General features: G+C 38.3%; 1 protein-coding gene across 3 annotated transcripts in view; it reads left to right on the top strand.

Moving 5' to 3' along the window:
* The window catches only part of CNTNAP5 (contactin associated protein family member 5), a 285,261-nt gene that overhangs the window by 52,294 nt on the left and 210,108 nt on the right, over positions 1–22,859 (top strand). The window lies entirely within an intron of this gene.

The raw sequence follows: 22,859 nt of genomic DNA on the forward strand, positions 1-22,859 counted from the left end.
CTTTAAAACAATTGAGATCCATGTCACTTTTTTTTAGCCGAAATACCTGTGAAGGCAAATACGTTTAAACTAGTTGGAGTTATGGTGAGGACACAATTTCCTGCATGTCTGCATGTGTGATAACTTTCAGTACTACCAAGAGACAGCTTTTTATAGGTGTAGGTAATACTTGGTGGGCAGAAGTAAATCAGCAGTGAAAGGCAGTCTTTGTCATGACAAGCTAATTGTCAAGTTATGCAGGTGAATTTGCTGAAGAGTTATCTCTGTTACTTCAGGGTGAATTAGTTACCTTGTGTGAGGACAGTAGGTTTTCTGTTGCCCTGCTTAATAACACCTGAATAAATTAAGGCAGTGTACAACCAAAAGCTAAAATGGAGCTCATCCCATAGGTCTGTTCAGACCAACAGGTGTTATTCTTTACAGAGAGAAGAGAAATTCTGAAAAAGACAGTGTACAGAGCTCTGTAGAAGAATTTCCTGATACAGGTGCAGTCTCTTCAGTGTGTGACCAAAGTAAAAGTCCTGTTTCTGCTGAAGTTCTCACTCAGTCATGTGATTTGAGGAAGAAAGAGTTTTGGTAAAATGTTAACCAGAGTAACCGTCCTTTAAAGCATCTCTGTTTCTAAAAGAGGGTAAAAATAGTAATGGAAGGAAATAGCAATGATAACGAAAAACATTGTATTGTATGCTCTTAGGAGGACATTTTCACTCCTCCCCTGTCATCCTCCCATTTTGGAGTCATTGGAGTCGATTTATTTTTTCTCCATCACATTTGAGTTTAACTGTTCCTGAGGCATTACTAATGAAACAAAACTTAAAAATGAAGATTGAATGAAAGGCTTAGTTGTAGGGCAGTGAAGGGGTAAATGCCTACTTCTTGAACCCTTTCTTATGAGGGCAAGTTAGCAAAGCACCTCAGGATTTGTGAATCGGATTCGTAAGTTTGTTAGAGCATGCTGAGTAGTAAGACTCAGGATAAGAAGACATGTTCTGCTGAGAGACCAAGTACATACTAGTTAGTAATGCATGGCTTTTCCTTAGAGCTTTTTTCCATGTGCTTGTCCTTGCATGTAAATCACATCCATCACCAAGTCATGCTTGCTCAGCCTAAAGGGACTGAAAGAAATTGGGAGGTGGGATAAAGAGGTGTATTTTCCTCTCAAGAGCTGCATTCACTGGGACTTCAGCACCTTCACAGTTTCCTAATAGTAGCAGCTGTAGTTTTTATTTCTAGCGTTGCTTGAAACACTCTTGGGATGAACCTAAATGTTCTGCGTTTTGTTCATGTTCCCTGTGGCATTGCTTTACTTGGGCTGATCCAAAGGTAAATATCAATAAAACTGGGCCTGACATCTCCCACAATAAGTACTGTTTTCTCCCATCATGCTACAAGTACGATGTGCCCTGTGTAGGCAGGGCTGCACTATATTTTACTATACGCTATGCATCTTCCTTGCATGAATGGATGAAAACAATGAATTAGCAATTAGGGATGTCTTGTTTTGAGATATGACCGTGAAGCACATAAAAATGGGCCTTATTTGCTTCTAGTTAAGGCTTCTTTTAGGAACAGCACTGGTTTCCGCATGGGGAAAACCTCTTCTTTATTCAGCTGGTACCTACTCTTAATGTACAGGCAAACCATATGTCTGTGCTCCAGAAAGACCCAGGACCTTGCAACTCTCCTGCCTCTTCCCATGAGAAAAATGCTCTTCCTAGCACTTAGAGGGTTTCCATTAGGTCTTTTTCAGCCCTAATTGTTGAGAGAAAGTAGAGTAATAAAAACCAGTGAGATCTTATGGAAGGGGAAAGTGGTATTTACGTACAAAATGTTTAAGCGGGTTGATTTTATGTGTTTGTACTATCACACTTTGATTTCATTCATAACTGTGTACTTGTAAGCATCAGGACGGGGCAAGTGCATCAGAACAGGCTGGCTTCAGAGAACAAGAGACACCATCTGACAACTCATTAAGTCTCAGAGGTGCCTCTGGATGGGAGTTACAAACTAGTTTTTGGAGGACTATGCCCTTTACATACAGTCTTCCCCCCCTTTTTTTTTTTCCTCTCCCCTCATTTTCAATACAGTGGAGGTCTGGCCTTCTGTCTGACAAGAAAAAGGGTGTGTGTGATATACTGCAACTACTATCGTAACTGTCCTCCTCCAGGGAGGATGCAGAAGCTTTGTGGTTGTGCCATAAGCAAGATGTTCCTCTGTTTCCCTGCTAGAAGCAGTGTCCTGGGAATGGGATCCTTTGTTATCAATGCAGGCCTCTTTTTTTCTTTCTCTTTGTGGTGCTTTCTGAGGCTTCACACACGTTTCCTTTCATACTTAATTCATACCAACCAGTAGATATTTCTGTTATTAAATTGTGTGGTCACTGGGTAAAATTCCTGGCACAGGTATACCCTTTAAGCTGCATATGGGTAACCTCCTACTATGAAAGAACAAGACTTTTCTTTCAAGCATCTAGAATGCTTATCTGAAAACTCAGAAGAAACCTAACCAAGCAAGAAGAAACCCATGTGTATTTTCGCTGAGCATGCAGTAAATTATTGATTCTGAAATTTATTTTTGGACTATTACAGCTTTCTACTGGTAACATAAAAAATCTTAAATTTAATGTGCAACATTAAAATACAAACTGATAAAGCTAAAACACTTTCTTCCCTGTGCTAAGCTGTGTTAAGCTGTATTAGTGGAAGGGAAGGCATTGGTATAAAGTTACCCTTGTGGATTTGTTCTAGTAATACAATAACATACAGAATCCTAGCTGTAGCTATACAGGTAAAAGTCTTCTATGACAGGCACATATCTTCTATTTTAACTTACCCCATTTTAGATTTTGACCATTGCATTAGTTCTTATTTCTTTGTTTTCTCTAGAAATAATTTCTGCAGTATTTCTTGTTTAAACCTTTGCATGGAACTTGTCTTCAAGACACGATACCTGCAATAGCAGAGAAATTGAGAATAACACAAGGATTCCTGGGGGAAAGAAAGGGTGGAGTAATAGATGCTATGATGTTGTTAAACCTCTTTAAACTGTTCACATTAAAATCACAGGTGGAATCTTGTGTGACTTCTACTTGCAGGTATACAGGGCTCATAATGTGATTTGCTAGAAATGTTGGGTGGTTGATTTTGAGCTAAGAGACAGTGGATTTCAACAGTATGGTTACACTTGTGTGTGAGTTCAAAAATCTAGAATTTGGGTATATGGAAAGAATATCTGGTGATGAAGATTTGCATTTTGGAGAATACAAAGCAAACTGGGGCCCATGTCTAATTAGTAATTACTTCCTGGACTATGCTTTTTTGCCCTTTTTTTTTTTTTTTTTTTTAAATTCACTACTCTGTGAAAAATAGTTGATTTAAAATTTTATTGCCTTCTTCTACGTCTTGCTAGCTCCATGTGGAGAAGCATTGTATACCTATTTGAAACAGCCAGTAGGAAAGAAATAGGAAAGATGAATTACCTACAGTATGTATTGGTTATGTTTAGAGTCCCTGGTTTTGTCAGGTGAGTGACTCAACATCATCAAGTTGCAAACAAAGGACAAAACAGACTTTTCAGTTGTTTGAAGTATTTAAAAATGTGATTTTCCTTCTTTCTGCTGGCATGTCAGGTTTTTTCTTCTTAATTGGTTAATATCTTTAGGTTTCGAAGGAGACAGATTTCAGTCTTTTCTCCTTAATTCCCTTTCTCAGTCATGTTCAGTTCCTCCCAGAACAGCAAGGTTCAAGTTGGCAGGGGGAAAAAAAAAAAAAAAAAAGACTTGAGAAAAGCAGAAGGTGGCCTTTATGCTTCACTCTAGGAGAGGATGTGTTTTTTTATGTGAAAGTTGTTGTTCTTGTGGTGCTTTTTAATCCTTTTTTTTGGAAGTGGGGAAAGTAATGTGGACAGTATTGTACTTCCAGTGGTGATCTGTGCTGGGATGTGACACTGTTTTGTTGGCCATACAATTCTGTTTATTGCATGGGGTGCTAAGGGACTGCTGAACTGCCCTTATCGTTGGTCTCCATATCTGCAGTTGACCTGACCTGTTGCACGCCCTGTGGAAGTACTTCTGAAGGGAGCAGGTTGCGTTGTAAACTTTTCTCTCTGTGACTCTTTCCTGTTCATTGTCTAGTCTGTGAGACATGGAGAGAATCAATGCTTTGTGGGTTAATAGTGTGATAACACTTTGAAGAAGTATTGCCCTGGTGTGTTTTGTTCTGAGTAGTCTCAGAGCTCTGCAGGTGGGACTCAAGTCAGAGGTAATTCATCTTTTGAAGAAATCCTTCAACCAGTGTGCATTTTGCATTGTGTTTCCCTCTATCTGCCTTTCTATTGATGCTGGGGGTTAGCAGTTCTAGACCTCCTCCTTCTCCCAGAGTTGCACAGTGTTCAGAAGCAAACCTTGCTGGTTTTGGTAGGGAAGAACTGACTGCTACTGATAGTGGTTTTGTTTTGTTTTTTCCTTCCCCAAAATAGCACCCAAATACAACATCAGCTTGACTTTAATATTTAAAATCTTTAAGTAAATCCTCCTTCCTCTTCATGTCCCTTTTTTTCTGGTTGTTTATCAGCAGTAGTACAAAGTCCTCAATGCGACACAGGAGTGCAAGCGTTTGGAGATCTTGACCAACGCAGATTCTATCAAAGAGGTGTAATGAGGTTCATGGAGATGTGCATGAAAAATATAAAGGGCTGAATCACATGCAGGAGCCAGTGTGACTTTTTTTTTCTTGTCATCTTATCAGCACAGCTTTACTTTACTCATTTACATAGCAATACCATTCAGTGACTTGGAGGAATCTTTAAATAACACCTTTGTTAGGGTTCTTATGCAGGAAAAGCACAGGAAAGAACATTTTCAGAATTGCCTTTGGGTAGCTGGATATAGTCAGTGCTGACCCTGCAAATGTTCAGAGATGTAAATAATGGTTGGATTACAGCAATTCACAGAGCAGGAAGGAAGCACAAGATTGCACATGCCAAAAAAAAAAAAAAAAAGGTTCCTTATGCATTTAAAAAAACACTATAAAATCTTTTTTGTATCTTTCTGTTTTTGTAATTTGCTTTTCTCTTAAGAAATTAACATAGAAATGTTTTTCTATTTGAAATAAAATAAGTCAAATAAGTTTTCCAGTATTTTATTTGACAACAGTCTGCTGCTTTTGGTGTAATAATTGTAGTATAGAATTTCAGACCCCAAGTTATGCTGGAGGTTAAACAAAGTGATGCAACAGTCCCCTCCTCACCCCTCAGAAATGTGTAGATCTAGATATGGAGTGAGACAGTGTGTGATGCATTACTAGAGGTTTATTTCCACATCACCCACAACTAATAGCCTCTTGGGACTAATCACAAGTATAAATGAATCCTCTGAGATTTGTGCTCCTCTCTCTGGTAATATAATGAAGCCTGCTTTGAAATGCCTTGGTGCAAAAAGTTGGTGGCAGTACTCAATGCATCTAGTTCAGGAAATTGGACATCTCTGAGTCTCTTCTATTACTTATATTTTATGGGGGTGTTTGCTGAGATATATAATACTACTGAGTTAAAAGAAGTTTTTTTTTGTTTTTTTTTTTTTTTTTTTTGTTTTGTTTTTTTAAAAAGGCTTACTAGTGGTTAAAAAAGAAAAGCAGGACACAAACAGACCTAGTTACTTGTGTGATCAAAAGACATTTTTCCTTGCTGAGGTCTTTGCTGTTCAGAGATGTGTTAGAATAGTAAGTGTTGCCAGAATTCTGTCTGGACTATGTAAGGTGTGAAAAGCTTAATTATGAATGAGTACTCTCACTCTGGTCGGTGTTGAAATACAGAAGCTAATTTTGCACCTGTCATATTTCACGCTGCAGTTGGTTGGCTTATTAGCTATTACTTTCCCCCAGCACCAATATCCAACCTCCCTCCCCATACACTTCCAAAAATACTAAAGTTGTGCTTTTAGTAAGGGACACTGCACAAGTGCTTCCTTGTGAGAAGTGGAGGTCCATGCAAGACTTCATGCCTTGTTTCTGAAAAATTTACCTTTGCCTGAACAGAAGTTGCTCTGACCTGCCACTGAGACTGAAGGTTTCTGGATATCATAATTCAGAGGACTGTGAAGTAAAGAGATCCCCTAAGTGCTCTAGGCTGGTTTCATACACCAAGTTTTCTGAAGCCCTTGAGGCATTTCAAGCCTCTTCTCCAATTCTAGATCAGAAATAACTAGCCTTTATAGCTCTTAGTGAGAAATTGTTTTGAAAGGAGACTTCAGGTGCCCTGCTCTAGATGGTCCTGTATGGAACCAGTGGCTTGGACATAGGGAGTACACAGCAGAACCTAAGTCACAGGTAAATCTGACCATAGACTGGAGCTATACCTCTGCACCAAGGATATGAGGCAGTTTGGTGCAGGTTTGCAGAGGAAAAAACTGATGCCTTTTCCAGGAGGAAAAAAAATAAAGCCATTTCCAATTGGAAAAAAATAAAACAACCGGGTTTCATAATTCACCAAAAGAGGTAGTTTCCCTTTTGGAAGAATGTAAACTGTATAAGACAAACTCTCAAGCAGACATGCATTCTTCAGACATATCTGACCACCTGTAGTTTTGATAAGTGGAACTAATCCAATTGATGTCTGAGATGCTGTTGAAGCTTAAAGATTTTATGTTTGGGACATAGTTACGTCTGCCATGTTTTACTGCATTGACAGTATGAGTCAAGTTTCCAAAGGCTGCCAGTGACATGATTTACTGTGAAAGTGAGAGAGTATGTATGTATGCAGAGGTGACACAACATATTAAAAACAAACAAGCAAACAAAGTCTGTAGTTTCCAAGAAGTAAAAGCAAAGCACACTTGACTCATGTTGAAATGTCATGAACTTAGGTGTATCTTGAAACAAGGAAACTTAATCAGTGTTTTTATGTTGTTGCTTTAAAGAAAAAGGAAACAAAGTATGAAAGTTGTCCTATATTGAGCTTCTCAGACCAGCTACAGGACAATGTGCTTTTATCTAATGTCTGATGCCTTTGATATTTGTGGAGGGGGCAGGAAGCTAGCAGATAAATTCTTTTGAGTGACTTGTACACAGTTTAGCATATCTCCACAAGTTCTTGTTTGAGTCAATAAAGCTACAGAATAGTGGAAGTTGGGCATTGTGATTATTCTTACAGGGTTAATGTCGTAGCTCTGAATTCAAAGAAGTTTGCAACTACCCATATGTGTCTCATACGTACTGTTCGGTAGGCAGGTTTAGTGATGGGGAAAGGCAGTGCTATTTAATACATTTCCCCCCTGTGAATTTTTATGATTCTACAATCTGTTAATAAAATTAAAAAGGGTATTTTCAAGCTAATTGTCATTAAATCTTTCAAATTTCAGAGAGGAGACTCTGAGTCTTCAGCAGATGGTTGGAAATGAAATGCACATTGGGGGGACCAGAGGTCCTGCCAAATCTGGACCTTGAACAGAACTAGTCAAATAAACAGAAGTGAGACACAGCAGGGGTGGTTTGGAATAGGCTTTATTATGGCCGGAAAGCTTCAGGCTGTGAATGACCTAATCAACCTAAGCTCCAGACATGTACCTAAATTAGCTTCTACTCTACCATCCTCATAACACTCAATTTTGCTTCATTCAAACACTATACTAACAGATCTGAGCTCTTCTAAAAGTGAAAGGTTGTAAAGGTTCTGGCTTTTCCTCTTCTTATTGAATCTGCCCTATTCAATTCTCCTAATACCTGTATTCTTAATTTTCTCCTTTAGTTCCCCCCATTATTTTCTGAGACTCAGTTCTTGCACTTTCCATGCATTTGGTGAGTTTCAAATGACTGCTTCTGTGAGAACAAGAAAGAGAAGTAATGGGAGCAGAGCTGCTTGGTCTGGGGACTCTGGTGGGCAGTCCATTTCACAGTTCTCCCGAAGGGTTTTGTGTGACCTTGTTCAAGTCTGCTGTCTTGGGTGCATGTTTGCAATGTGGAGATAAAGTAACGTGCCCTTCCAAAAGGGGCAGGCATGCTCTAGGTTATATAAAGCACCACTCCAAACTGATCTCTTCCTATATGCATTTCCTATGCTGCAAGGTCCCTACTTCAGTTACGACTGCTGTATGCTACTTGAATAATAAGCAAGCTTGGACTTGTCTCAGTTCATTTAACTAGTCTTGGCGTGTTTTCATGTGTGCCGCCCACAAACGTTACCATGTGTAGTCCTGCTAGTACAACTGTCTGCAGGGAGTATCTCTGAATGCCACGGGGACGCAGGCTTGTTCTGAAAATGCTTGTACAGACAATAAACAATAAAAAAAAAAAAAGTAATGAGACTGATCATATTTAAGCATTAGCCAGGGCAACAACAAAGTGCTATGGGTGTCTTCCAGTTAATAACTAAGTGGTAAGAAGCATTGTGTTGGCAACTAACCTTTAAAGAGTGATGCAATGTGAAGTTTCGTACTACGACAGCTTGTCAGTCACTGTGCTGTGAATAAGGTTAGGAAACTGCTCTAGCTTTATTTAAAAAAATAACATTATATATGGCCATGTAAACCTTTCTCACTTTTTTTTTTTCATGTATAGAAGATATAGTGTCATGGCCTTTGAATCAGTCTCTGCTTCACACCAATAGACACGAGCTTTTGAAATGCTTTTGTGAAAAGTAAATTACTGTTGAGAAACAGGGAGAGAGGTTATTTAGGCTGTTTGATGCGAGTACATAAAAAGTCACTTGGATTTATGAGGAATTATTGCCCTGGAATTCAAGAGGACGGGAGTTAATCTCATTGACTAGGTGATGGTTCACATTGCTTGAGGTAGTATCCTTAAGTTCTGGGACAACGTTATCACAGTTTTGGCATGAATTCAGTGGCTCACACAGCGATATGTGTTCACAGTATATCAGATAGTATTCCCTTTGTCGTTCTGGTTGGAAGTGTCCGTAGTTAGAATGATTTACTGGGATTTTAATTCCCTTTACAATTAGTAGGAATGTTTGAGCCCACCAGCTTTTATTCAGAGCCCATTGAAGCTAATGGAGGGGGAAAAAATCCCTTTGACCTCATTTGGCATTGGCTCAAGCCATTTGTGTCTGAAGCTGATGGCTTCATCAAAACCCACTTAACCTTCTAGGGATGAGTGTGTGACAGGGATTGCTCAGGTCATTCTTGAGCTTCATGGGCTTGCTGGAAGGGGTCGATCACTTTGCACAGTTATTCTCTTGCTTACCAACCTAGGTGAAAGGAGTAATTAGAAAAGTAACAAAATCTTGTGTGATATTTTGTACTGCCTCTAATAATATGTGATCTGATTTCAGTGTCTTTTGGACAACATAGACTCTTTTAACTATATGAATACTAACAGAAAAACATACCTTAGAATTAACCTTCTGACACGCTTCTTTTCTTTTCAAAGTTTTGAAAGTCCCCAAGGTGAGAAAACAAACATCTTCCCTGTAGCTATTCAGAAGTATTCCTGAATCTTTGCCTATTTGAGCCATTCTGTTCCTCCCCCCATTCCCCTCATTACTGGTTCACAGATTTTTTTTATTTTTTATTTTTCTCTCACAAGAAAACCAGAAGACAAAGAGGATGAACACAGATACAGAGAAACTGATCTGTCCTCCTTAACCTTTCTCAAAAGACAGGTGACATAATATGTATCATCATCTCTTTAGCCTAATGCATTATAATATATATAAAAAAATATGAGACAGCATATTAGAAACTTCTTCTCTCCTGGAGAATTAATTTTTCTCAAGCCCTCCTGCTCCATTCATTTTTTCTTTAAGTTCAACTTTGCACCACACAGAAGGTGGCTTTTCATGGTGTTTCTCCAGGTTATATCCCACCAGAACACTGGAAGAGAGCTCCATTATTCCTGAATGCAGTTTTTTATTGTAAGGTAGGACAAATATAATGAACCTACAAAGTGGATCTTATTTTTCTGCCCCCAGAGGTTAAGGGAAAGTCTTGCAGGCACCAACAGGATTCTGGGTTAGGGTTAAGGTCCTGGGCAATCTGCTGTAGGGGACCCTGCAGCAGGGGGCAGAGGTACTGGACCCGATGACTTCCTGTAGTGCTTTCCCACCTTAACTGCTCTGTGATTCTGAGTTTCAAGTGTGAATTTGTTCAATGGCAACAAAAGAAGAGCTGAATGCGAAGTCCTCCAGGGCAAAATCAAGAGGAAGCTGATCTCTTGTGCTTTTTCATTGGGCTGCAGTACTGAGTTAAAATGACTCCAAAGGTGCTTGTGAGACTACTGGACATCCTATTTCTTGGTCTAGAGCCTCTGGCCTGGATCTTTTGATGTGTTCCTGGTCCATTTGATTAGTGCTAGTGATTAGCTACTTCCACTGTAGAAGGTTTTGTTTACAAAGCAATGTGCAGGGGTTTGGTGCGTGTGACACCATTAAATGTTAATGTGCGTTTTTCAAACAAGACGCCTCAAGGCTAGAGGTAATTCTTTGATCTTTAAAAAGCTTGCCACATAGGGGAGTAAGCTTGAATGTATACTTGTGTGTGTGAACACTTGCAGGTTATTAGACTTTAGTTTCAGGGCTGTAGGACTTTGCAGAAATGATTCAAATTTCAAAAGGTTCAAAATAAACATGAATTCCTTTTTATCTTAAGGGATTTAGAGGGGTATAAAATAAACCTTTAATGGCTAGAGCCCTGCTTTATTAATTGCTTTGCTGAAGAGATAAAAACCTGTGGGAGTTTGTGTACTAAAATGGGATGTGAACCAGCAGAAATCTAAGCAGAATCTGAATTTGGTTTAAAGAGAGTAAGAAATACACAGCTTAGTGTTCCTCTGTGTTTAAAAGATTATTACCTTAATATATACAGTTTCTTTGTTTTTAAGGAAGTGTGCTTGGATTGAGCCATAATTATACGTAAAAGCATTTGAGCTAGTCATTCAGTATGGAAGGAGTAGGATCTGTCTAAACAAAATGACAAGCAATTAGGGAGCCTGGGGGAGTTGTCTATTTGTCATATCTGAAAATAAACTTATCAAATTATTACTCAAATTGTTCCAAGCCTGACAGCTGTATCTACAAAGGCTCCTTACAGTAACTTTGCAAAAATGGTTCTATTTTGTATGCTGTTTTTGACAGGGGGCAGTGGAACAGAGTTCTGTCAGTTTTTCTGATTGTTTTTTATCAGGATTTTTTTTTTTTCAGTTTCCATGTACAGAGTTCATCACAAGGAGGACTACTGATAGAAGGTGAACCTTTTTGCTTGCTGGATGCAAAATGGTCTCTTTAGACAAAAAAAAAAAAAAAAAAGGTACAATCTTTAAGAAAGGTACCTGACTGCTAGAGTTCTGCTGGTTTTGAACTGATACATTAAGAATTTAAGTTGAAATTGCTATGTTGTTGAATTTCCTATTTCTGGTTTTTGACTTGCTTCTATATTTGTTGCGCTTTTTAAAATAAAGAATACCTGTTTTTTTTTTTTTAATTCTATGTGAAAGAAATACTGCATTACAATGCTTTGCATATTTTACCTCTTAACTCTATTATTTGTGTTTGTGAACTTTTTACAGAAAAAGAAAATTTTCTGGTATACTTGTTTAGCATCCATGGGTGGTGAAAGAAACTCAAAGATTGAGTAATAACTTATACATAACAGAAAACTCAATGACAGAACTGCTGAGGTGAATTTAAAATCATGAATCGGACCTGCAGTGAGCATAAGGCTGAGTGCTGCGACCACTTATTGTCATGGATCTTGTTCAGAGCAAGGTATTGGAGCTGAGTGGAGCTTAAGGTTGTAAGCAAAGACCATAGCAGATGGGTCTCAATACTGATCCCCAAAGTAATCACGAATTGTTAGAGACAAAAATCCAAACCTGCGTATGAACTCTTCTGTTTACTTGACAACATGTTCAATTTAATAGATCTCTGTTGCTTTTTTCCCCTCCAATGGCACTAAAAATGCCACTTTGATGGAGAGAATATGCTGCCCTAAGAAATGTCTGGCAGAAAATTTTCATCTTTAAACTGACATCAAAACTGCATTCACCTTGACTAAGAATGGGAATTTTTAACTTTTTTTTTCAATCCAGTTCCTTATCTAAACCATTAACTTGCACAGAAGTCTTAAAAATGGGTATTTTGGGGCTAAATAAGGTGCTTTTGTTGGAGGTTATTGAGACATGAAATGATTACTTATCATCCCTTGAAATGACATTACATTTAAATGCAGTGGTACATGGGCATTTACTACTACCTTCATCTCTGTTAATTCTTTGCTCACAGACTGCAAATTGAACATTCTCTCAACCTTATGGGATGTATGGAAATTCTCAGAGTTACAATTGCTTTTCAGTATGCCATCTTGCATGTTACACAATTTGAAGAGGTTTTCTTCAGAACAGAAAATGTTTAGTGAACCCCATGCTCTGTATCTTTTTCCCCCTCTTTAATCAATTTTATCCATGAGTTCATCAAAGATTCAAAGGAAAAGTAAAAATTGAACTCACTTGACCATGATTGATTTGAAAATTCAAAGGACAACCTCTAGGTTATTGATGGCTTTTAAATTGCTATGCATTGTTACCTGGGTATGCCTCTGAAACTCATCAGCATTCCGTGCCTTTGTTGTTGCTTCTGTTGTTTGCTTAGAGATAGAGGCAGTAAATTTAGATCTAGGCAAAATAACCTTATCAGACAAAGGTATGGAATTGTTTGAAAGTCTTTGCCTGAGTGAATGAACCCTTTTCCATAGAGGTCCGTAGGAAAACCAGAACAGAAAAATCTCACTTAAGAAAGCTGAGACCTGGTAAAGTTTCTCATGTGATGGAGGGTACCCAAATTCATTGCCCTTCTGAACTGGTGTTTGGGTTAGAGGGAGGATGTGAATGGGACATCACGCTGATGCAGATACTCATGGATCTTGCTCCAAGGTGTGGGGGGAACTGTAGCACTGCACGGAAACTGGGAGTATGGGAACCCTTGGGAACCAGTGTACTTTGCTTGGGAAGCTCAAGGAGATGAGATTAATGAATGGTAAACTCTGCCTTAAGTTCCCTTTACATTTATTCCATTCATCAGGGCCAAGAGTGAATTTGCAAAAGGAAACTCACTATGGTAATTGGATCCTGATTTTTGTTCTCGAAGGTACCCCTCGTAGTGTACCTCTGCAAAGGCACTATGAGGTAAGGGGAGCCTCACTTAAGGGCCCGTGCTTATGTGTCTCTGATGACAGGTGTGATGCTGAATAAGCAGTTGGTTTTGAGATGCTCCACTGAAGTTTGCAGCAGTGCCGCTGCATGAATGGTCAATGTGAAGGTCAATAAGTGTGTGAGGAATAGTATAAATGCTAATCTGCATGAAAGATTCAGGCAGTCTGGAGAAATAGAACTATATTTCTGTCTCCAGGTAGGATATCAGGTGGTGAAAGCTGCCATGGTTCTTAGATCACTGACAGTCTTCCCAAATTGGGCTAGGAAATGGTTCTCCCCCTCCCCCCAGTGCACTCCTGTCACCCCCTACAAATAAAGCACTTGCATTTCCTGAATTGGTTTTCATGTTCCTCTCAGCATGCAAACTTATTTGCTGCTGTATCTCTACAGAAAGCCTTTTTTGCTCTCCTGCCCCCCACCCCTAAACTTTATTCTCATTGAAACAGGTATTTACACTCCCATTTAAATAATTGTATTTAGATAACTTGCATAAAACTGCTCACCAGTGAATTCCTGAACAATCTTAATGCTGAGTTACAACAGCAGAAAATCTGCCTTACCCCCTCTGCATTTTAATTTTAGGTTGCGCGTGTGCCTATACTGAACTCAGTTCAGCTGCCTCTGATCTTTCTTGTATTTTTCCTCTAGTAATGAGGCTGGCAGCTTGCTGTTGAGTGCAGGTGCATTAACATTTCCATTCAGCAAATACAGTGTTTTAATTGTACATATTACGGTATTTTAAAACATTTTTTTTTAATTTTTTGTTTTGTTTTTTGGTATCCATATTTTAATTGGCGGAGTCCTGAACTCTGTTTTCAGTTGTGACCTGATGCTTTTGAAGGTTGTATAGATGCTTTATAACTGTAAACTTTTGTAATTCTGTGAGTTCTGTCAAAACTTCTGAGACTAAAAGATAGTGTTGATTGCTGAAATGCAGTGGCTATTTCATTAAAATGCTCAACTAATGAGCCTTATGTTGACGAGGCTAAAAGGGATGTTTGTGATGCTGTGTGGCTATGACAAAGGGGCTCTGTGTTCTTGGATGCTATTTTTTGTAATGTAGGAAATACTGCCCTGTGCTGACAGAATCTCTTGTCTGTTTTCCAGTAGAGGAATGCAACCTCTGGATATATCCCTTCAGTCCTTGCCTGGGCCACTTAGGGTGTTTGTCCACTAAAGTGTGTCACATGTTAAAAGGACAGACTTCAGATACAAAGCCTGTTCCGTCTGCTGGATCAGCTTTGTAGCTTTCTGATCCCAGATCGAAAACAGAGCACTCTTAATTAACAGCATTTCACAAATGCTAATGAAAAAGGCAAATAGGCTGAAGAATTATTATTTTCTGTGAGTAGAAAGTAGTAAGAACCCCTGGCAACTGCTGTTACACCTGCTGAGAGTAAATCACAGCTTTGGGCAATGATATGCTTTTGCAGGCTTGTTCATTGGAATATGAGTGTTCACAAGTGAGTCACAGCATCCTTTTTATGTATTTTTTTTCTTTCTTTCCATATAGAAATAACAATGATTTTGGTAATTGAGGATCTGACTATCCTCATATTCAGCAGATTTCTCTGATGGATTTGATGTTTATTGGCACTAGTTAATTCTTTTATGTTTTAAAGGAAAAAAAAAAGTCTGATCTAGTGAAGAGCGTATAGTATAGGATGACGTGAATAGTACCTTCATTCTGCAGATGCAGACTTTATGTATCACCTATGTATCATGGACTATGACAGAGCTGGAATCTTAGAACATCTGTTGCTGAAACATAAGATTATTTTTTGTAATTTTTGATGGTAACTGTTTTGTCAGATGTTTTTGACTTTCTCCAAACAAAGCGTTGCTTCTGTATTTCTTCTGTTCACTGGGGTTGCATTGATGATTCTTTGAAATTTTCAGTTTGGCTTTGTAAGCCCAAGTGTCATGATTGCGTTGTTCCTCAATTCCTACTTGATTATGTGAGTGGGAGTTGGACTGCAGACATATTTGTTTCGGTGTAAATAAATATATAAGAGCAAATATTTAATCAGAGTTTTTTGAGAGAACCTTGCATTATTCAAAACCAAACTTGACCACTTTTTGTAAGACTGAAAAATGGATCATAAAAGGATGCTCTATAAATACTCTGAATAATACTTTTATGTCAAGCTTTACAGACACATTAAAGAACACTTATGTAATTTACAGTCATTTGGGAAGAGTTCATGATTATCTAAACTATTGTTGTTTACTTGCACTATAGCAAGGCAAGAAAAAGAACACTGTTGTGTTGTTAAGTACTTTCTCTAGTGCCTTATATCTTGAAAAATATGCCATGCCTATCAGTTAACAGATGGAGTTCACAGCTGCGCGAGTATAGCCAGTCTCTAGGAAGGAAAAAAAAAAAGGAAAGAAAAAGGGGAAAAAAGGGAATTCTCCTTCACAGAAAAATATTTTTCTGTCTTCATCTTCCCCAGAATCACTAAGATATCTATGGTAGTAAAGCCTAGTAACATGAGGTAGGCCCAGTGAGATGCTTTGTGTAGGGACTCATGACATGGATATCATCTTATTCTCTCCAAATCTGTCGCTATGCTGTTTGTGCATCTACTATTTCTTTTGTGTGTCTGTGTGTTATTCCCCCTGCCTCTCCCCCAGCAGTTTACAGAAGCTTCCATTCCCTCTATACACAGAGACCTGCTTGGATTGTAAAGATGGAAGGTTAATTTTTACAGTAATATCCAAATACTTATTTCTGATCTTTACAAAGAGCTGTAGCTACAGAAGGAGGGAGAAAAATAGATGAAGTGTAAGACATCAGTTGTCACTTCTGAGCGCTGTTGGAGACATTGTATAAAATGCACGTTTTATGTCTTTAAAACAAAGTATGCCACTAAATGGGTAATGCTAAGAAGAGTTTTATCTAGCCTATAAATACCAGCGAATCTTTTCAACGTCAAATCCCAGTACAGAGACGATTTACAGTTGCAATCAAAATGATGCACACAATTTAACTTCAGCACCATCTGTATCTCTGCTGGTATTTTAATAATGAATAAAATTATATCTTGGCAACAAAAGTCACACTTAAATAAAATACCTTTAAATTCCAAGCAAGGCCTCCAAGAGGAAGCTACAAGGCCTCTTATTTACCTTGAAATCTCCTTCATGTTTTCTATAAAATAAATATAGACATATTTAAATAGCAAGCTGTGGACAAAAGGCCTGTATGATTTTGTGAAGTGCTTGTTAAACTACCTCTGAACCTTGGGGATTCTGGTACAGACAAGGGTTTGCACAGCTGGTGACAAGCACTCCTGCCCTTGCTGCAGGACTTGGGCCTCGTTTGGCAGAGACCTCTGAGCCAGGCCTAATCCAGGAGCTTTTTGCTGTTGTGACAGTCTCCATGTACTTGAGGAGAAGCACCTATGGTAGGCAGTTGCCTTCACTTGAAAAGCCTTTTATTACCTTGGAATGATGCAGGAGGCATGTCACTTATCCTCTTCTGAATTCTTTTAGACTCAATTGTGAGGCCTACACACACCAGTTTGTGGGCTAAAATTATCTCTTCTTTTCCTTCTTCTGCAATTCGTATATTTTGCAAAGAGCAGCAATTTTTTCTCTGTAACAGCTTGTGTGCTTGTGTACCCTTCCTTCAGCTGCACTAGCACAATGCTAGCTCTGTCTGCTACTGTCTTGCACTATTTCCCACTATTTCATGATACTTGTGGTTGCTGCAATGTAGACCACAGTCTTTCTTTGGCTTCTCAAGGACTTTCCATTTACAGCAGGACCAGATCATTGGTGTACGTATGGTACTTATCATACCAATAAGAGATCCTGACTAGCAGTATAAGATGTAGAAGTAACGCAAGCTTCACAGTCGAAGATTTTCTGCACATTTGTCTCAGAATACAGCATTACTAAAAGCAGTTCAAATCCAAACTATGGGAAATCCATGGAGTCCAAGGACTGGTGATCTTTCCCTGATTGTGTCCTCTTCATCAAAGCTTTCATTAAGGAAATGTTAGTGACCTTTTTGGATGGCCTTCACAAGTGGAAATCGATGTGTTTTGTCCCGCTGACTCTTCAAGCAGACAAGGGAAATAGCAGCAGACCAACATTGTTAACCCATCGAAGTCATGGCTGGTAACAACCCTGTGTGTGTTCAGGGACTGATCTTCCTTAAAAGAGGGTGATAGAAACATTAGCATGATGCCTTCTAATCAGAAATCTAAATTCCAAGTAGTTTCTTCAAGCTCAAGATAACATTTAGCTGCAGCAAGTTATAAACTAGATCATGTCATACTTACCAACACTTACATAAAATGTACTGGAAGAATTAGTGAAGTTGTGCTGTACAGTTTCTGTGCAAAACCAATTTTGATAAAATATTAGTTGCCTTTCAGAAGCTTGCTGCACTTCAGAAGCGTATGAACTCCTGTCTCTCCAGGATTTGGATACATTTCTCTAAATTATTTTTTTCATAACTGTCACAGGTGTCAAAGGCCTTCACAAAATATAGAATTTAATCTCAAATATTTGGGCAGAAGGCGTTTTCTGAAGTTCACTATTTTATGGATTATTAGGTAAAGTTGATATTATCTGGCGTGTCTCACAGAAGCCCAAAAGTTTTACTGTCTAAATTCTAATTTGATGTGTTTGAAATCTGAACTAATGTTTATGTTTTTGTTTTAAAATAAATATTTTTGGACAGAATTATAATATATGGGGAAAAGGGGGAGAGAAAACTTCTGTGTTTTTACTCGGAGGGAAGTTAAAGCTGCAAGACAGGAATCAAGAACAATAAACCAAACAACTTCATAATAGGCTGTTGAGTTTCTCTTTTTGTTGCTGTTGTTAATTTATCATCATTTTTAAAAATCAAAAGTGAGTAAAACTCAGAAAAACGAAGTCAATGAATATAAATATTTTTATTCCTTTCAGAAGCAAGATTGCTGAGGACAGTTCTAATGATATGCATGACATTGTAAATGCTATCCATAATTGCCTGTTTCTCAGAACTCAGCGTAGTCGAGGTCAACGTACGTTTCTCAAATGCAAGTCAACATCTGTATTGCTATGTGATTTGCATGAAGAACATGATTTATAGGTACAATTAGATGCTCTTATTTTTATTTATTTATTTTTTTGGTAATTATCTGGTTGGCAAGGAATTGTAGGAAAAAACAACTAGACAGTAAATGATTTTCTTTCTCCAGATGTTTTAAGTAATTCTGTAGTGTGGAATGATTTTTGTTAAAGCCAATGTTTTCCATAGAAATATAATGTGATTGACTCAGAGAAAAAAGTTCTTATTTTTCTGACAAATTGCCAAAGCTTCTGCTTTGTAAAGTGGAGCCAGAAAGTAGGAACCTGGGAGCAACTGGAATGAAGGCCTGTTTCCCTCACAGCAAATGAGGGAGACAATATCTTGTAAAATGTGTATGGTGGGAATCAGCATATATTGGCTTTGCTTTTAGTTTTGATATAGGTCCTCTCTGACCTTGTATAAGCACAAAACACTTCACTTGTCTTTTCTGCACCATCAAAAAAGAAAACGTAATAGCTTTGTCATCTTGGGGTACGTGTTGTTTTGGCTTCTCATGGAAATAGGGCTGAAGGGATGACCCTCACTCTGTGTGCACATCCCACCTTTTGAAACCCATAGCCTATTTCATCTAAGTTTGTAAGAGATCTCACATCTGTTATTTGATGTCTGATAAGGAATGTGCCAGAGCTGCCCTGCATACGACCTGGATTGTTGACTGATGCATTCTAAGCACTTTACTGTTTGAAATTTCATTTGACATGTAAAAGCTGTGTCATGTCCTGAATTGTACGTCTGTATGTCTATGTGCAACCTCTGATGTTGAGTGATTAGCTTTGAGGGAAGAGCAGAAGAGTGACCTTGCATCTTGTCAGAGTATCCACTCAAGAATCAGCTTCGCTTGGAGGCTGTTCTTGCATGCAATCTGAAGTCAATCAATTGTTATTCTCTTATCTGTCAGGAGTCAGTCTGTATTTGTTCTAGTGCTCTTTGAACTATCTTCAAATTTTTAATGATTTTCCTATATCCTAAAGCCTTAAAATTACATGTTTTATAGTTAGTTACGGACTTGGAGAAAAAATCTTCCCCATAGTGTCTTTTTCTAGAGACATCCATTTGAGGATTCCAGAATTTAGTGTGAAAATGTCATTGTAGCAGAGATCCAGGTGAGTATGTCTGCGGACTGGAGCAACAGATAAAAGAAATGAAGGTGAAGCACCTGGTAGTTAGATGAGCTAATTGTCACTTGCTGTGCTGGATCCCACAGAAGTCCTGGGGAACACCCTGAATACATTGCTCTGAAATGGTTTACACTTGCTGCAGTGCTGAGACAGCTGGTGTCCCATAGATATTCAATGATACCTTTGGGTAATGGTGAGAACTCAGAGACTGTTGCTGTGGCTCTAGTCATGGACAACTGGTGGATCACAGGCTGATATGCTGAGTTGTTGCAGTCCTTAGGCAACTGCAGGGAACTGAAGTGAGCCAGCAGTCTAGACATTATTTAAATCGAAATTTCTCCTTTATATTCAACCTCTATTTTCAAGTGGTACTGAATAGTTCTTATGACAATGACTTAATATCTACAACTAGAGAAAACTAGCTCATATGTGATAGGTAATGCAATTTTAATATTTATGTGATGGCATTTTGAAATGTAAATATGGTTTATTTGGTGGTAGCCGTAGTTTCATTGGTGTTGTTTCAAATCAGATTATCCTCTTCAGCTGAAGTACTTCTCAGAGACATTTCAGTCTCTGAACTTGCATGAAGTATACCAGCAAATTCTTGCTGATTTAGCCTGTGAACTCCATGCGTGGTATCTTCCCAGAGCATAGTTTAGCTTAAAAGATGCTTGGTATTTTTTAATGCATAATATTGGTCATATCTCCTCTTAAAAGTTCTAAGAAGGATATTCATGATACTCAATTCTGCCTCAGATACCCAAGCACAGAAAAGTCTGGCAAAAGAAGCTTTCTCAGAGGGTGACCAAGAGGAGACTCTCCTACGGTTGGACTCACATAACTTTTTCTGGACAGTTACGCAGCATAGAAACTGTTCCTTCTATCCCTCTTGAAAGCACTGAACTGATGTCATTACTACCTTAATGTAGACCTGTCGCTAGGACCTTAAACCTCCTTTGAAGAGGTTCCCAACCCCTTCACTGGATTTTACAGAAGGCTGGGGGAGTACGGTGCCCTGATGTATTTGCCATTTGACATCTTTGTTTAAATCCCTGTTTAGGTCACAAGTGACGCTGAATTTAACAGGGTTATTTTAATTTGCAGATTTTCAAGTCCAGATGGAATAATTATGGTCTGACCTCTTGTGTGCCAAGGGGCACTGCACTCCACACACATTTCTGCATTGCAGTCAGAAGTTCTCTTTGAGACTTAAAGGCTGTAAGTGATGAGGAATCTGCTCAGGACCTCAGTAATCTGTTTTGTTGGTTAATTATCCTCATGGTCAAAACACCAGTGGCATATTTGTCCTTAATTTGTCTAATTCATGGATCTCATTAGGCATTTTTGCTGATGGTAACCTAACAGATGGAAAGGATTTCATATTTGAGTTTCCTTTTTGAGGTCCATCAGTCAATACCCTGTTATGAATTATATTGCTTACACTGATTTTGATGTAGAGCTGTTTTTAATTCAGATATGAGTACTAAATAAATACTTCGAGAACTAAATGTGTATTTTCACCCTTCTCAATTACAGTGTTTTAACAAAATGGTATCAGGTTTGTTTAATTTGATGCTTTCTGGATAAATGTGCTAGATAAAATCTCCTAGTGCTGCCATTCTTTAACTCCTCATGGGCTGAAATTCTCATCATCCCTTTCACTGTTTTGCATTAAATCCTTATCAGGCATCCTGGCTTATGTTTCCGTAGGCTACCTTCTCTGCCAATTTGTATGTAGTCCACTGTTCACATTCCTCTGTTTGGAGGCTTTCCAGTATTACAGGGCTTATTTAAATTCTAAACTGGTGGTTCAAATGTTTTAATCCAGTTTCTGGGCCAATAATTAAGTCTTTATTTACAGTTTTCCACTTCTGCCATCCCCTCTTATTTGTTAATCCATCAGAATATTATTTTTGTACACATTTAGAAGACTAATATATCATCCTGCTTCTTTCAGAATATCAAATGGATTTATGTTTAATATTGTTTACACTCCATCACGATGATCATTTCTGCAATGTAATTATCAGTATAAAAATCCATAGTGGGAAATCTACTGCATTGAAGGGGCTCCTTCTTTATGTTTTAAGCTCTTTGGGCCATGTGCTGTATGTTCTTTTAGCATTCCTCACCAATAATTTGTACTTCTCAACCATTTATTTGGAGTTGCAGAGATCAGCTTATTCGTTTTTCCCAGTGGTGTAATACTTGCTTCATTTCTACTTTTTTTTTTTCCTGAACAGCCTATTCTTTTTTTTATTATTTTTTAAACCTCTCATAACTGTGTATAAATGTAGAACTGAGCTAAATTTTTAAACAGTTTCCCACTATTGTTCACATAAAATTTCCACCTACTTTTGCTCTATAACTCTTTTTATTCAGGGGAAATTCTCCACTTTAAAAATTCAGTTACATATTTAAATGACAAACCAAACATATTTGCATATAAAGAGAAATTTGTCTGCTTCAGGAATTTCCAATAGCAGGTTAGCCCACATCTGAGTCTTTGTGCAGTTACTAAGGTAGACTTTGATTTTACTTCCATGAGTGGGGTGATGAAGGAGTGGTCCCTGATGGAGGGGTGTCAGAGGCTGCACATTCTTTCCATCGGGTGGAAGTCTGTTCATCTAATGGAAGTTTCCCACCTTTTCCTCTCAGCCCAGAGTGCACGGGGATGCTGAAGGTAGCCGACAGAGTTGCTTTCCTGTTGATCAGACAAGCAGTTAACTTCTTAGAATATGGAGGATTTTGATTACAAAACTCTCTTGCTGTTTTGCAGGACAAGTAATATCTTAGTTGTAATCTGGATCTTTATGGGAAAGGTATCATCCAATTTTGGATGAGTCTACATTTACTGTCAGAATTGGAAAGTCGTTGCTGCTTTTATTCCTTGCTTTTTGTAACCCTGAAGTATTAATGCATCTCTTCCCCCACCACTTGCAAATTACATATTTACTATGAGAGTGTGAGAGCACACTCTGGTGTCTAAGATTTGGCTAACCAGCAGGACTTTTCCAGTAATTAGATCCGTGTTTCCTCCATGGGAGATTTAATTAAAAGTGAGGTGTGGGTTTATTGTTTTCTTTAATTGTTATTCCCTATTGAAATCCTGCACCATAGTCTTTAATGTGTATGTGACAGCATTGTAACGTGAAAACTTACTTTGCCTAATTGCATTCTTCTTCAAATGTTATGAGCTCAAAAAATCATTTGGAGTGTTAGTCTAGGCTACTTGAAGCTCTCCTCAGAAGAGGATTTGAAAGAGGGGGAAAAACATTGCAGACTACTTATCTGACCTAACAAGCTAATTTGGAACATACTTTTACATGTTGCACAAGGCCAGGCGGCATATCCTTTATGTGTTGCTTACATACAGAAGTAAGAAGTTGTAACTCCTACGTTAGGTACCTGCTCCATTGAGAAATATTTTACTGAACACAACACCTGAGGTGTTACGTAAAGTCTGACAGAGCATTACTATGTTCTTCTAGT

The sequence above is a fragment of the Cygnus olor genome, chromosome 6, assembly GCF_009769625.2.
Source record: "Cygnus olor isolate bCygOlo1 chromosome 6, bCygOlo1.pri.v2, whole genome shotgun sequence".
Classification (NCBI taxonomy): domain Eukaryota; kingdom Metazoa; phylum Chordata; class Aves; order Anseriformes; family Anatidae; genus Cygnus; species Cygnus olor.